We start from the raw sequence: 15,134 nt of genomic DNA, 5'->3' as shown, positions 1-15,134 counted from the left end.
TCCCGTAGTCACCTGCTGTACATACACTGTCCCGTAGTCACCTGCGGTACATACACTGTCCCGTAGTCACCTGCGGTACATACCCTGTCCCGTAGTCACCTGCGGTACACTGTCCCGTAGTCACCTGCGGTACATACACTGTCCCGTCGTCACCTGCGGTACATACACTGTCCCGTAGTCACCTGCGGTAAATACACTGTCCCGTAGTCACCTGCGGTAAATACACTGTCCCGTAGTCACCTGCGGTAAATACACTGTCCCGTAGTCACCTGCGGTAAATACACTGTCCCGTAGTCACCTGCGGTAAATACACTGTCCCGTAGTCACCTGCGGTAAATACACTGTCCCGTAGTCACCTGCGGTAAATACACTGTCCCGTAGTCACCTGCGGTAAATACACTGTCCCGTAGTCACCTGCGGTAAATACACTGTCCCGTAGTCACCTGCGGTAAATACACTGTCCCGTAGTCACCTGCGGTAAATACACTGTCCCGTAGTCACCTGCGGTAAATACACTGTCCCGTAGTCACCTGCGGTAAATACACTGTCCCGTAGTCACCTGCGGTAAATACACTGTCCCGTAGTCACCTGCGGTAAATACACTGTCCCGTAGTCACCTGCGGTAAATACACTGTCCCGTAGTCACCTGCGGTACATACACTGTCCCGTAGTCACCTGCTGTACATACACTGTCCCGTAGTCACCTGCTGTACATACACTGTCCCGTAGTCACCTGCGGTACATACACTGTCCCGTAGTCACCTGCGGTAAATACACTGTCCCGTAGTCACCTGCGGTAAATACACTGTCCCGTAGTCACCTGCGGTAAATACACTGTCCCGTAGTCACCTGCGGTAAATACACTGTCCCATAGTCACCTGCGGTACATACACTGTCCCGTAGTCACCTGCGGTACATACACTGTCCCGTAGTCACCTGCTGTACATACACTGTCCCGTAGTCACCTGCGGTACATACACTGTCCCGTAGTCACCTGCGGTACATACACTGTCCCGTAGTCACCTGCGGTACATACACTTTCCCGTAGTCACCTGCGGTACATACACTGTCCCGTAGTCACCTGCGGTAAATACACTGTCCCGTAGTCACCTGCGGTAAATACACTGTCCCGTAGTCACCTGCGGTAAATACACTGTCCCGTAGTCACCTGCGGTAAATACACTGTCCCGTAGTCACCTGCGGTAAATACACTGTCCCGTAGTCACCTGCGGTAAATACACTGTCCCGTAGTCACCTGCGGTAAATACACTGTCCCGTAGTCACCTGCGGTACATACACTGTCCCGTAGTCACCTGCGGTACATACACTGTCCCGTAGTCACCTGCGGTACATACACTGTCCCGTAGTCACCTGCGGTACATACACTGTCCCGTAGTCACCTGCGGTACATACACTGTCCCGTAGTCACCTGCGGTACATACACTGTCCCGTAGTCACCTGCGGTACATACACTGTCCCGTAGTCACCTGCGGTACATACACTGTCCCGTAGTCACCTGCGGTACATACACTGTCCCGTAGTCACCTGCGGTACATACACTGTCCCGTAGTCACCTGCGGTACATACACTGTCCCGTAGTCACCTGCGGTACATACACTGTCCCGTAGTCACCTGCGGTACATACACTGTCCCGTAGTCACCTGCGGTACATACACTGTCCCGTAGTCACCTGCGGTACATACACTGTCCCGTAGTCACCTGCGGTACATACACTGTCCCGTAGTCACCTGCGGTACATACACTGTCCCGTAGTCACCTGCGGTACATACACTGTCCCGTAGTCACCTGCGGTACATACACTGTCCCGTAGTCACCTGCGGTACATACACTGTACCGTAGTCACCTGCGGTACATACACTGTCCCGTAGTCACCTGAGGTAAATACACTGTCCCGTAGTCACCTGAGGTAAATACACTGTCCCGTAGTCACCTGAGGTAAATACACTGTCCCGTAGTCACCTGAGGTAAATACACTGTCCCGTAGTCACCTGAGGTAAATACACTGTCCCGTAGTCACCTGAGGTAAATACACTGTCCCGTAGTCACCTGAGGTAAATACACTGTCCCGTAGTCACCTGAGGTAAATACACTGTCCCGTAGTCACCTGAGGTAAATACACTGTCCCGTAGTCACCTGAGGTAAATACACTGTCCCGTAGTCACCTGAGGTAAATACACTGTCCCGTAGTCACCTGAGGTAAATACACTGTCCCGTAGTCACCTGAGGTAAATACACTGTCCCGTAGTCACCTGAGGTAAATACACTGTCTCGTAGTCACCTGAGGTAAATACACTGTCCCGTAGTCACCTGAGGTAATACACTGTCCCGTAGTCACCTGAGGTAATACACTGTCCCGTAGTCACCTGAGGTAAATACACTGTCCCGTAGTCACCTGCGGTAAATACACTGTCCCGTAGTCACCTGCGGTAAATACACTGTCCCGTAGTCACCTGCGGTAAATACACTGTCCCGTAGTCACCTGCGGTAAATACACTGTCCCGTAGTCACCTGCGGTAAATACACTGGCCCGTAGTCACCTGCGGTAAATACACTGGCCCGTAGTCACCTGCGGTAATACACTGTTCCGTAGTCACCTGCGGTAATACACTGTCCCGTAGTCACCTGCGGTAATACACTGTCCCGTAGTCACCTGCGGTAATACACTGTCCCGTAGTCACCTGCGGTAATACACTGTCCCGTAGTCACCTGCGGTAATACACTGTCCCGTAGTCACCTGCGGTAATACACTGTCCCGTAGTCACCTGCGGTAATACACTGTCCCGTAGTCACCTGCGGTAAATACACTGTCCCGTAGTCGCCTGCGGTAAATACACTGTCCCGTAGTCACCTGCGGTAAATACACTGTCCCGTAGTCGCCTGCGGTAAATACACTGTCCCATAGTCACTTGCGGTAAATACACTGTCCCGTAGACACCTGCGGTAAATACACTGTCCCGTAGTCACCTGCGGTAAATACACTGTCCCGTAGACACCTGCGGTAAATAAACTGTCCCGTAGTCACTTGCGATAAATACACTGTCCCGTATTCACTTGCGGTAAATACACTGTCCCGTAGTCACTTGCGATAAATACACTGTCCCGCATTCACTTGCGATAAATACACTGTCCTGTATTCACTTGTGGTAAATTGTAACACAACATATCAGCATGCGCCCGATGTTATCTAGTTATTTACCATTTTATACACTGTGCTCACAATAAAAGACCTTATTTTTCAATGGATATTACCAGTCTATAATTATCTAAATACAATGTTAATTAATAATGCACACAGGTATAAGTCATTGAAAAATAAGTGCTACTAATCAGCGATGTGGAGACGGTACAAAGATCCTTCGACTCTTCAAGTTAGGATTTCATCGGCTTCTCGACTCAGACTCCTCCTGTGTAGATCCTTAAATAGTTTGAAGGCATTTGGTCTTATTGTGGGAGCAAAATTCAACCTTCGTCTCAGGAGTGACAAGTCCCCTTCTGAGAGGTCATAGGTGGAAATGTTAAAGATTTTTATTGTGGTTGTTCCTTCCCGGGACTTCTCAATCTTCTTCCTTTTTTGCTGTTGGCCCCTTCTGCCCCCTCTGACTCCTCTCCTCCTTCTCTTTCTAGAGGTTTCCTCACTGCCACTGGATTCGGGCATGCCCCTCCTTCTGGTGGGAATCCCCCATGAGCCTTTCCCTAACGACTGTGACAGTTTGTGCTCGATGTCCAGTCCGCACTCAACATCTCACCCTCCCTTACATTTAAAGGGATCAGCGGCTAGATTTCTCACTATCACTGCCCGTTCCTTGGGCACACACACTCCCAATGTCCTGCAGCGCCCAACACGTAACTTTGCAGCATTTAATGTCCATTTGTCAGTAGTGCAATCTAGTATTGGCTTTAAACATGCAATTTATCATTGGCATAACTTTGTATTCCAACGGGTGCACACTTGCCATTAGCATCCCTAAAGCCTAACTGAAATAGCTCACCTGCACTTGTCTACAAGTATAGAGACACACACTATCAATTTTAATAACAGTTTCTTTAATGTAAAATGTATTTGTTGTTATATTGTCTATTAAAATATACATGTATCAAATAGCGAGCCCCGAGAGGCGGCTCCATTTACGCATTGGAAACTCCCTTAGTTTCCTCCTCCTCCTCTCCCATACGAGGGTAGATAAAAGACTGCCGTCCCCGCCACCTGACGAAGGCGTGGCTAACGCTGAAACGCGTCGTGATGTCAGACGGCATCCCCGTGACCTGGCTCCGCCCACCGCTTCCAGCTCCCCACCAGTGACATCGGTCCCCGCCGCTCTGGCCAAGCGCGGGTGAGAGAAGAGTACTGTCGGCAGGCCTGACAGGCGCATGTACCAACTTACACACTGTGAGTGTAACTTTTAAAGCGTGTCATTTTTAGTAAAACGTTTTTATTGCACTAAGGGTGCGCTCCTGTTTCTTTTGTAGCTTCATGATACACTATCGCATCCGCTCCATATTATCTAGTTATATGCCGTTTTAAGTTGTCTCCTAGCTCATAGACTGCGCTCACATTAATAGCCCTTACTTTGATGGATTATTACCAGTCTATCATTATTTAAAGGGAACCTAAACTGAAAAGGATATGGATTTTTCCTTTTTTTAAATAATACCAGTTACCTGACTCTCCTGCTGACCCTGTGTCTCTAATACTTTCAGCCACAGCCCCTCAACAAGCATGCAGATCAGGTGCTCTGACTGAAGTCAAACTGGATTAGCTGCATGCTTGTTTCAGGTGTGTGATCAGCCACTACTGCAGCCACAGAGGTCAGCAGGACTGCCAGGCAACTGGTATTGTTTAACAGGAAACATCCATATCCCTCTCAGTTTAGGTTCCCTTTAATGTTGTATATATACAGTAAATGCAACACTAAATAATGACACAGGTGTTAGTCGTTGGGAAATAAGTGCTACTAATGAGAGCAAAGTCTATCAGCTATGAGACAACATAAAGTGATAAACCAGCAGGAGCATGCTGAATTGTAATTGGTAGGTATATTCAAAAAAGCCATTTGCTCGTAAAATATCAGTCTTTAATACAGATTTTTTTAAAAAATTTACAAATACTCTTATACAGAACCCCGTGCCCAATCATATAAGCTATGCCTGATCCCTGCTATGAGCGCACACTACGTTATCAATGTCCTCGATGTGTCGCTCACCATACTTCCTTTCCCATGCCTATCTTAATTCTTAAAAAAAAAATAATAATAATAATAATAAATATAATATAATATAATATAATATAAATATAATATAAATATAATATAAATATATATATATATATATATATATATATATATATATATATATATATATATATATATATATATATATATATATATATATATATATATATATATATATATATATATATATATATATATATATATATATATATATATATATATATATAGCCGTGCCTGAATTAGCCACTTGACGACTGCAGTGTTAAACCCCCCCCCCCCCCCCCCCCCTAAAGACCAGGCACATTTTTTTTACTACTGGGCTGTGCAGGCTTTTCAGCCTCCTGCACAGCCCAGGTAAGGAATGTGGCGATCAGACTCACCTCCTATTTTTGTTCCTAAGGGGACATGCTGCTGGAGGGGTCCGATTGCCACTGTCACTGTTTTTTCTTCAGCCTCAAAGAGGCTATCATGGCCGCTATCCCCCTCCCTCTCTCTCTCCTCCCCTCTTCCTGTACAATTGAGCAGGACGGCAATCTGTCCTGCTCTCCGCCTCTCATAGGCAACAGCCTATGAGAGGACGGCGATCCCCGGTCGGGGATCGCCGATCTTATACAGCGCTGAGGCCACCGGCAGCGCTGTACGAATGTAAACAAAGCCCCCTTTGTTTACATTCGTACAGCGCTGCCGGTGGCCTCCCATTTAGTTTACAAGCAGCCTGCTAGCCGCGATCGGCGGCTAGCAGGGTAATCACTGGCAGGGAACAATCGCGCATGCGCGCGGTCGTTCCCTGGGAAACTGCAGCCCCAGGACTTGATGCCAATTGGCGTTAGGTGGCCCTGGGGCTGCCGCCACGGTCACACCCATTGGCGTGAGGCGGTCGTAAAGTAGTTAACTTACGCTGCAATTAGCGTGAGCGCTTCCCGGAGTCGGTGTGCCCTTTATGTCTCCGCTAGCATTGTATATGTGCTATGGAATTATTGTAATATGCGGGTGAAGCTACACAGGAGGGCGCAGCAGGATCTTGCATGACCCAATCGGTGGAGTATCTGCCAGCTTCAAGCCTCATGTCTCTGTACGTGTGACATGTGGCGTAACATAGGAGGTGTAGTTAACCTTCCTGGCGGTAAGCCCGAGCTGAGCTCGGGGTAAGCCGCCGGAAGGCACTGCTCAGGCCCCGCTGGGCCGATTTGCATAATTTTTTTTTTGCTGCACGCAGCTAGCACTTTGCTAGCTGCGTGCAGTGCCCGATCGCCGCCGCTACCCGCCGATTCGCCGCTATCCGTCGCGCCGCAGCCGCCCCCCCCCCCCAGACCCCGTGCGCTGCCTGGCCAATCAGTGCCAGGCAGCTCTATGGGGTGGATCGGAATCCCCTTTGACGTCACGACGTCGATGACGTCATCCCGCCCCGTCGCCATGGCGACGGGGGAAGCCCTCCGGGAGATCCCGTTCTTTGAACGGGATCTCCGGATCTCCGATCGCCGGCGGCGATCGGAGGGGCTGGGGGGATGCCGCTGAGCAGCGGCTATCATGTAGCGAGACTTTGTCTCGCTACATGAAAAAAAAAAAAAAAAAAAAAAAAATTTAAAAAAAAAGATTTGCTGCCCCCTGGCGATTTTTTTGCAAACCGCCAGGAGGGTTAACAAAATGCTAGAAGACTAGCGCTGCTTAGTTATGCCCTTTAAAATGTAGTGGTTTCAGAGTTGGATTGCTTCCTTCATATCAAACATGTACCACTAAAAGGATAGCACTACACAAAATACAGAAAGAAGCTAGTGTTCGCAAAAGACATAATGATGTCCACGTGGATCGTGTATCAATACATTTCCAAACATGTTTAAATGATCCTCATGATGCTGGCTGCTTGTACATCATGGATTTTTAATACTTAAAGTGAATGTTTACCTGTTTTAAAAACAAAAAGTCAGATACTCACCTAAGGAGAGGGAAGGCTCGGTCCTAATGAGCCTTCCCTCTCCTCTCCCGGTGCCCGGTCCCGCGCAGGATCCCCCGTGGCAGTATTCAACCAGTTCGGTCAAATACTGCCACTTCCGCATGCCGAAGGGAGCTTTCGGAATGCTTCGGGAGCACTCGGGCTCCCGATGACGCGGCCGCTCCTTACTACGCATGCGCGAGCGCCCTCTATGACGCGCTCACGCGTATGGAGCGGCCCGTCTTCGGAAGCCCGAGTGCTCCCGAAGACCTCCGAAGTCCCTGCGGCGGCAGACGCGAACGGGGGAGCCAGCGCAGCACCGAGGGCACCGGGAGAGGAGAGGGAAGGCTCATTAGGACCGAGCCTTCCCTCTCCTTAGGTGAGTATCTAACTTTTTGTTTTTAAAACCGGTACCCATTGGCTTTAATAAATGAGCTTATTTTTTACTGAAGACTGTGCTGACTCATTGGAACTTATATATTGGAACAGACCTGAAGTGCACAGGTGACTGGAGTCGAGAGCACGTCTGGATCATTTTCCTAGTCCTCCACTGATGCTTGCCTCACACTGCTTTGGCTGAATGATCCTCAGGCCACAATATTCATCCATAAACCCACCACCACACCCGATGTGATCAGACTCACCGGATGGGAAGACCCACAAAGCAGGTCTAATCGCACACTGGGAGGATGCTTATGGTCGTCCCCCACCACACTGGCCGAGATGTCGATCAGATCATATGCGATAGTCTCTTCAATATATCAGAGCACTTCTACTCCATTTATCATTAAGAAACCTCGAGAAAGAATGAAAAGAAACCTTGAGAAAGAGTACCTTAGTGTAAAACTATTAAAATAACATAATATTGCACTCACAAGTTTCCCGCAGAATCAGCACAGCACGCTTTTTGTTTTATTTTGCGCATACAGGCTCTCCCCCATTTGCTGGGCACTGGCTGGTTCCAAGTCCACCCTTGATTGGCACGCTTACAAATCACGTGTGCGGGGATATCAACACTGCCTCAAGTGTCTCACACAGCTCTCATTTCCACACTAGAGTGGAGTGTGGATGCGGAATAGAAAGCTGTGTGACACACCGAGGCAGTGTTGGTATTCCCGCAAATGTGAATCGTAGGCGTGCCGATCAAGTGTGGAGCGGTGGAGACTGAGCCAGCCGGTGCGCAACAAGCCGCTTTCAGACCGGCAGCTGACAGACTGTGAATTCACCACCTGTCAGCAGCTCTCCTGCAACAGCCAGGTGCTAGTTAGTGCTCAGTACCAGCGTTAGACGAGTGACCCCCCCCCCATCTGCTCGATGCCAGGGCCTGCAGTTCAGCGAGCTGGCAAGGGACAAGGATTCTATTGATTTAACTTTAACAGACACCTAAACTGATGAAGAAAAAAAAAAACAAGATTGACTTACCTGGGCCTTCTACCGGCCCCCTGCAGTTGTCATGTGCCCGCCCCGATACTTAACGGTCCCCTGTCACGGCTGTGTTTGGATTTTGCCATTCAATGAGTACTCTTCCTTGTATGCGTTCTTGTTGCCGGGAGCGTCCTGAGCAGGCGCAATAGAGATTTCCTCGTACTGTGCCTGCACAGAATGCTGACGGGAGTGGCGAGGATGTGCATTGGCCAGGGCTGCACAGGTGCAGTGGCCATCGAATGGCTCAGTTGGCAGAGTCAAAATAGAACCACAGAGGAGGACCAGAGAATCCTTGAGTACCGGCGAGGACACAGGGTGACTGCAATGTAGAAGCGCCAGGTAAGTTTAACTTTTTTTTTCCTGCATCAGCAACACTTTAAAGAGAATCTGTATTGTTAAAATCGCACAAAAGTAAACATACCAGTGCGTTAGGGGACATCTCCTATTACCCTCTGTCACAATTTCGCCGCTCCTCGCCGCATTAAAAGTGGTTAAAAACAGTTTTAAAAAGTTTGTTTATAAACAAACAAAATGGCCACCAAAACAGGAAGTAGGTTGATGTACAAGATGTCCACACATAGAAAATACATTCATACACAAGCAGGCTGTATACACCCTTCCTTTTGAATCTCAAGAGATAATTTGTGTGTTTCTTTCCCCCTGCAGCTATCTTCCACTGAAGTGTCAGGCTGTTTCTCCCTGCAGAGTGCAGACAGCTCTGCCTGTATGTAATTCCTCAGTATGTGAAAGCCCAGCCAGCTCAGAGGAGTATTTATCCAGCTTGTAAAAGATATGAGAGAAGAGAGAAGCTGCCCTAATTTAAATAATACACAGGCAGTGTGCAGAGAGGGGCCAGGAGGGGGGAGATGCATCACAGAACCACAACACTGAAGAACTTGGCAGCCTTCCAGACACAGGCTGACAAGAGAGAGATAAGTTGATTTATTACAGAGATGGTGATAGTAGAATGTGCTGCAGTAAGTCAGAACACATTAGAATAGCTTTTGGAACTTGTAGGATGATAAAAAACAGGATGCAATTTTTGTTACGGAGTCTCTTTAAAGGAATCATCAGCCAAATTTTTAAAAATGAGGTTTACTCACCTGGGCCTTTCTCCAGCCCCTTGCAGCCGACTGTCCCACGCCGACCGCTCCCCGCCGACGCCCTGGGCTCCACACATGGTGCAAGAGCCGACCACGGGGTCGGCCTTACTGCACCTGCGTAAACCGCCGCTTTCAATCAAGCCCACGTGGTCCGCGGTACACTGCGCATAACTACTGCACCTGCCCCGTGCGCTGCGGACCATGTGGCCATGATTGACAGCGACGCTTCGCGCAGAAAGGCAGACCGCGGGCCTCTGCACCGTGCGGGGAGCCCAGGACGGCAGCAAAGAGCAGAACGGTCAAGGTGGGACAGTCGGCTGCAAGGGGCTGGAGAAAGCCCCAGGTAAATAAACCTAATTTTTTACATTTTGGCTGGCAGCTCCTTTGTGTGCTATTTTCACAATTTATGGTGAAATGTTGGAGCACAGACAGCATACACATCTCACACATCGCAGCATACACAGTAATGCAACATACACTCCCTCATATTTCCCAGTTGCACGTCACCTCCATCCTCCAGGTAGCAATAATAATTAAGGCAGAGAGTCTAGTGGTGGTGACAGGCTGGGGGACTAGGGCTTCATTTCCCTACCAGCATGGCAGAGAGAGCAGTAGCAGAGGTCACGTGGCACTGCAGGTGCCATCCTCAGCGGTACACGAGAGGTCCGCGTGCGTCACAATAGCTGCCATGACGTCATCCTCAGACAGAGCAGCGGCAGCGACGGAGACAGACGTGTGGCCTGTCTCTGCATCTCCGATAGCCAGGAAGGAACTCTCAGGCCCGGCATACATACACCAGCAAGAAGCAGAGTACAGAGAACGGCTGTCCTGATAGTAAAGTCCCGGAGCTCCCCCTAGCGGCCGGTAGTAGAAATGACACCATATAAGGTAAAATGCTCGTCCTTGGCTGATACATAATGTAGTAGACTGTAAAAAAAAAAACAGAATTGCCCAATCAGTGTCTTTTCTAGGGCAGATCTTTGCCCTGAATTGCTGCTTAGGGCACTTTAATGTTACCCTCGAAAAGGGTGCACGGGATACCGCAAAAAGCCCCGCCCCTACGCGCGCTAAGCCCCGCCTCTATTCGTCAAGCTCCGCCCCCAGTCATATGCTTGTGCGCAGCGGGCTGGGAGACTGGCGAGTAGAGATGGGAAGTTCGGATCTTTTCAATGATCCGGATGATTCGAATCGGATCATTGAAAAGATCCGGATCTTTGATCCGAATCTCGGATCATTTTACTACCGAAGCATTCGGGGTGAGATGACTAGCAGGACAGGTCTTTCCCTGCTGTGGACAGGAGAAGGGGAGGGGGGTGGACACACAGAGAGAAGGGGAGAAGATGGACAGAGGGCAGGGAGTGGACAGAGAAGGGAGGAGGGACGAGCAGAGAGCAGAAATGTTTGTGCACACAATACCCACATGCTGCAATCATATGCTTTACATGTATTTATTTCACCTATATGTTCATCTGTGTACTTTCCATGCAAACGTCACACAGTGAAGGAAAGCATTCCCAGAAGATAAGTGCAGCTGTTTAGTGCCGAGTGCAGGAGGATCATTTTGCCCTGCAATCACAGTGCCTGCAAAGTTACTGAGCTGTGCTGAGCCAAAAGCTTCAAATGTGATCACTGTGCACAATTACGGAACAGACAGCCTGTAATGAGAAGCACATTGCAGCCAGTATGTGTGCTCTACACATATCTGGCAGTGGCACCCATGTCCCCTCTCTCTTATTATCTACCTGCTGTCCCTACAAGGCAGCCTCCCATCCAACAGAGCGATCCATCTCAGCTCTGCTTCCAGGACCCCGCTGCCCGCTGAGAGGGGGCGTGTCGCTCCTGGCCCCGCCCCTTTTGCGATCCGAATCGTTCATTTTGATGATTCGGATGATCGACTCATTAAATAGATTCGGATCAAAGATCCGAATCGTTCATGATCCGGACAACACTACTGGCGAGGAGAATGAAGTGAACCCTTTTGCTGTAATGGAGTCTGACGTAGGCAAGACCACCAGAGGCCACAGCCTCAGCATACACAGCACACGCTCCGTCACATTTCCCAGTTGCACCTCATATCCCTCCAGGTAGCTGTGTCTGCAGCAATAATAAAGGCAGTGCAGAGAGTCTAGTGGTGGTGACAGGCTGGGACTAGGGCTTCATTTCCCTACCAGCATGGCACAGCAATAGCAGAGGTCACGTGGCACTGCAGGTGCCATCAGCAGCGGTACGAGTGGCCCGCGTGCGTCACAATAGCTGCCATGACGTCATACTGGCATACATCGTCCTCCCAGACAGAGCAGCGCGGAGACAGACGTGTGACTTCTCCCCGTATCCCCGATAGCCAGGAGCTCTCAGACCCGACATACCCCGGCAAGAAGCTCCAGGAACAAGCAGTACAGACTACAGAGAGCGGCTGTCCTGATAGTAGAGACCCGGAGCTCCCCCTAGCGGACGGTAATAGAAGTGACACTGTAAGGGAAAATACATGCGATGTATATAGATTTATGAGAGTCGGAATTCGTAGAGTTCTGAATGATGTTTATCCTTGGCTGATAAATGATGTACTGCCGTGAAGGTCATTTAATAGCAATTATACATTAACCAATCCGCGTCTTTTCTAAGGCAGATCTTTGCCCTGAATTGAGGCTTAGGGCAGTATAATGTTCCCTTCCAAAAGGATGCACGGGATACCGCTAAGCCCCGCCTCAAACATTTGTTAAGCTCCGCCTCACAGTCATAAGATTGTGCCCGCGCAGCGGGCTGGGAGCCTGGAGAGGACAATGAACCCTTTCTCTGTAATGGAGTGTGATATGAGCAATGCCAGCGCCCACAGCTCAGCAGTACACCGCACATCAGCGTACACAGCGCAGCTCACACGGCGCACGCTCCCTCACATTTCCCAGTTGCAGGTCACCTCCATCCTCCAGGTAGCTGTGTCTCCAGCACAGGGGCCTAGCTTGGGGGTCGGGGTAGGACAAGTGCCCCCGGGCGCTGGGTCCCCAAGGGCGCCCAGCTGCAGTGTCTTTTTTTTTTCTTTAAACGGAATTTTCTCACCGCCAGAGGCGCTGGTGTGAATGTAGTATAGATGCCATAGAATTAGATTTCTGAGACCAGTAGCAAAAAAGTTTCTGTACCGTGTTAGCCAAACAAGTTATATAGGTAGAAAAAAACAACGTTTAGTAAAAAATAATACCTTTTAATGGCTAACTAATAAAGTTTTAGTAAGGTTTTACATTCCAAATGGGTGCGGTACAACTCTATTTAATTCTATTAGTTAGCCATTAACCACTTTCCCCACCACTACAGTATATCTACGTCAGCTGTGGCACCCTCCAAGCCACAGTGACGTAAATATACTGACCTGGCTGCAGCCCTGCTGTGCACGGTCGGGTGCTCTTTAGAGCGCACCCTCCGGCACTGTCAGCTGCAATACTAATTGGTGGAAGGGAACATGTTCCCTTTTGGCTAATGAGTCCACCCCCCTCCCATGAATGATCGCTGCAATAGTGAACTGCAGCGATCCTTCATCTGTCCCCCTCGGCGCACAAATACTAAAAAAAATCATCCAGCAAGCGGCCTCACTCACCTACCTCGTTCCTGCGACGATCCTGAAGCCTGATGCTCCGATCACCGCTCTCCATTCAGACGCATATTGCCGGAAACCTGGGTCCCGGCTTGATGACGTCATCAAGCCGGGACCCGGGTTACCGGCAATATGCGGCTGACTGCAGAGCGGAGAACAGAGGATCGGGCTTCAGGACAGTCGCAGGAACGAGGTAGGTGAGTGAGGCTGTTTGCTGTTGGATTTTTTTTAGGATTTCTGCACGGAGGGGGCTGCCTTATGGGGGGGGGGGGCATCTGGCTATCGATCCTGGGGGGTGGGGGTAGGATAAATAAAGGGGGGGTTACATTTTGTTGGGGGGCATCTAATTGACTAAGGGGAGGGGGGGTTTACTAATTTGGTGCATCTGGGCAACTGCGGGGGCAGTAATCATATACTGGGGGCACATTTGGCTATAATGGGGGGCAGCACTAATCCTGGGAGTACATCTGGCCATAATGGGGTTAATCCTGATCCGGGGACACATATGGCTATAAAGAGGGGCACTATTCCTGGGGGTGCGTCTATCAATCTATTCTGGGGCTGTCAAACGCAGGGGACACATGTGGCTATGCTAGGGGGGCTGATATTGGGGACACATCTGACTATACTGGGGGAGGCGGTGATACTGGGGACACATCTGGATATCTATACTGGGGCGACTTTTTTTTTTTTTTCCTTATTTATTTTCTTTCCTTTTATTATTATTAATTCTTGTAGTTAAAACAACAATAAGGGAAATGAAGTCAAACCATATATCTACAAATAGTTAATTTATATACTCTACATACAGATTATAAATTGTGCATTCTGCCCCCAACCCAAATTTTTCTCCCCTTGGCCCCTGTGCAATACCCTTCCTCGCCCGAGTTCTCCCCAAACTTCTCAACGAATCCGCTTGTACCTCAACCCAACTCTAGATTTCAATCTTCGCCCCACCTAACAACCCCACCCCCACCTAACAACCTTTCTACAATGGAATACCCAAGTGATGTCCCAAATTGGAGGTCAGGGTTCTTCTCATAAAGAGGGCCTCGGGCGAAAAAGTGAATCAGCGCACGAACCCTTATGTTCTTCTAAAATCATGCAATTAAATGCGCAGATACCCATGTATCTCTCTCATGCGATACCGTCCCATGGGACGCCACCTCCCTCATGCGATACCGTCCCATGGGACGTCACCCCCCCCCCCCCTCTATACTGGGGCGACTTTAACAGGCGGCACAGTTTTTATGTCAATCGCACTTTTTATTTCCAAACAGGAATTGGTCAAAATTGAGAAACGATGCATTTTTTAAAAATTTTCCCAATTTTCCCATTAAAATGCATAGAGAGGAACATTTTACTTCGTACCAAATACCCCCAATGAAAGCTTAGTTTGTCTTGAAAAAAAGCAATATATAGATAATTTAAGTGGCACGAGTACAGATAAAGTTATTCCTGATTAAAAAGGGACACTGCTAAAGTGTCAAAACTGCTCTGGTCAATAAGGGGAAAACAAGGTCTGGATGCGAAGTGGTTAAAAGGTATTATTTTTTACTAAACATTGTTTTTTTCCACCTATATAATTTCTGAGACCAGAAATTAGTTTATGGAATTTTGACGTTCATCCTGGGCTGATATTACTTAAACAAAAATGATGTAAATTCCTTTTGGTAGCAATAATACGTGATCAGAGACTTTTCCAGGGCCAGACATTGGCCAAAATGTTCCCTTCCTGCTGCTGCAAAGCCCCGCCTCCAAATCGATAAAAGCATTCCCGCCCCCCATTTGGCCACAATAAACCCTGCCCTGTCTGTGTTAAGCCCCGCCTTCACAGTCCTTTG

At 48.9% G+C, this 15,134-nt stretch overlaps 1 long non-coding RNA gene across 4 annotated transcripts in view; it reads right to left on the bottom strand.

Moving 5' to 3' along the window:
• LOC137538251 (uncharacterized) overlaps positions 1–12,126 on the bottom strand; it is a 117,821-nt gene extending 105,695 nt beyond the window's left edge. For 3 of the 4 annotated variants that reach the window (XR_011024719.1, XR_011024720.1, XR_011024722.1), the window contains exons 1-2: positions 12,074–12,126; positions 7,824–7,975 (exon numbers count right to left, since the gene is read on the bottom strand). This is a non-coding gene — a long non-coding RNA (uncharacterized lncRNA). Of the gene's footprint in view, positions 1–7,670; positions 7,976–12,073 lie in introns of all 4 variants that reach the window. The other variant, XR_011024721.1, reaches the window with a different exon arrangement.
• Between the last annotated feature and the right edge of the window lie 3,008 nt (positions 12,127–15,134).

The sequence above is a fragment of the Hyperolius riggenbachi genome, chromosome 11, assembly GCF_040937935.1.
Source record: "Hyperolius riggenbachi isolate aHypRig1 chromosome 11, aHypRig1.pri, whole genome shotgun sequence".
Lineage (NCBI taxonomy): Eukaryota > Metazoa > Chordata > Amphibia > Anura > Hyperoliidae > Hyperolius > Hyperolius riggenbachi.
This window is presented reverse-complemented; position numbering and strand designations above follow the sequence as displayed.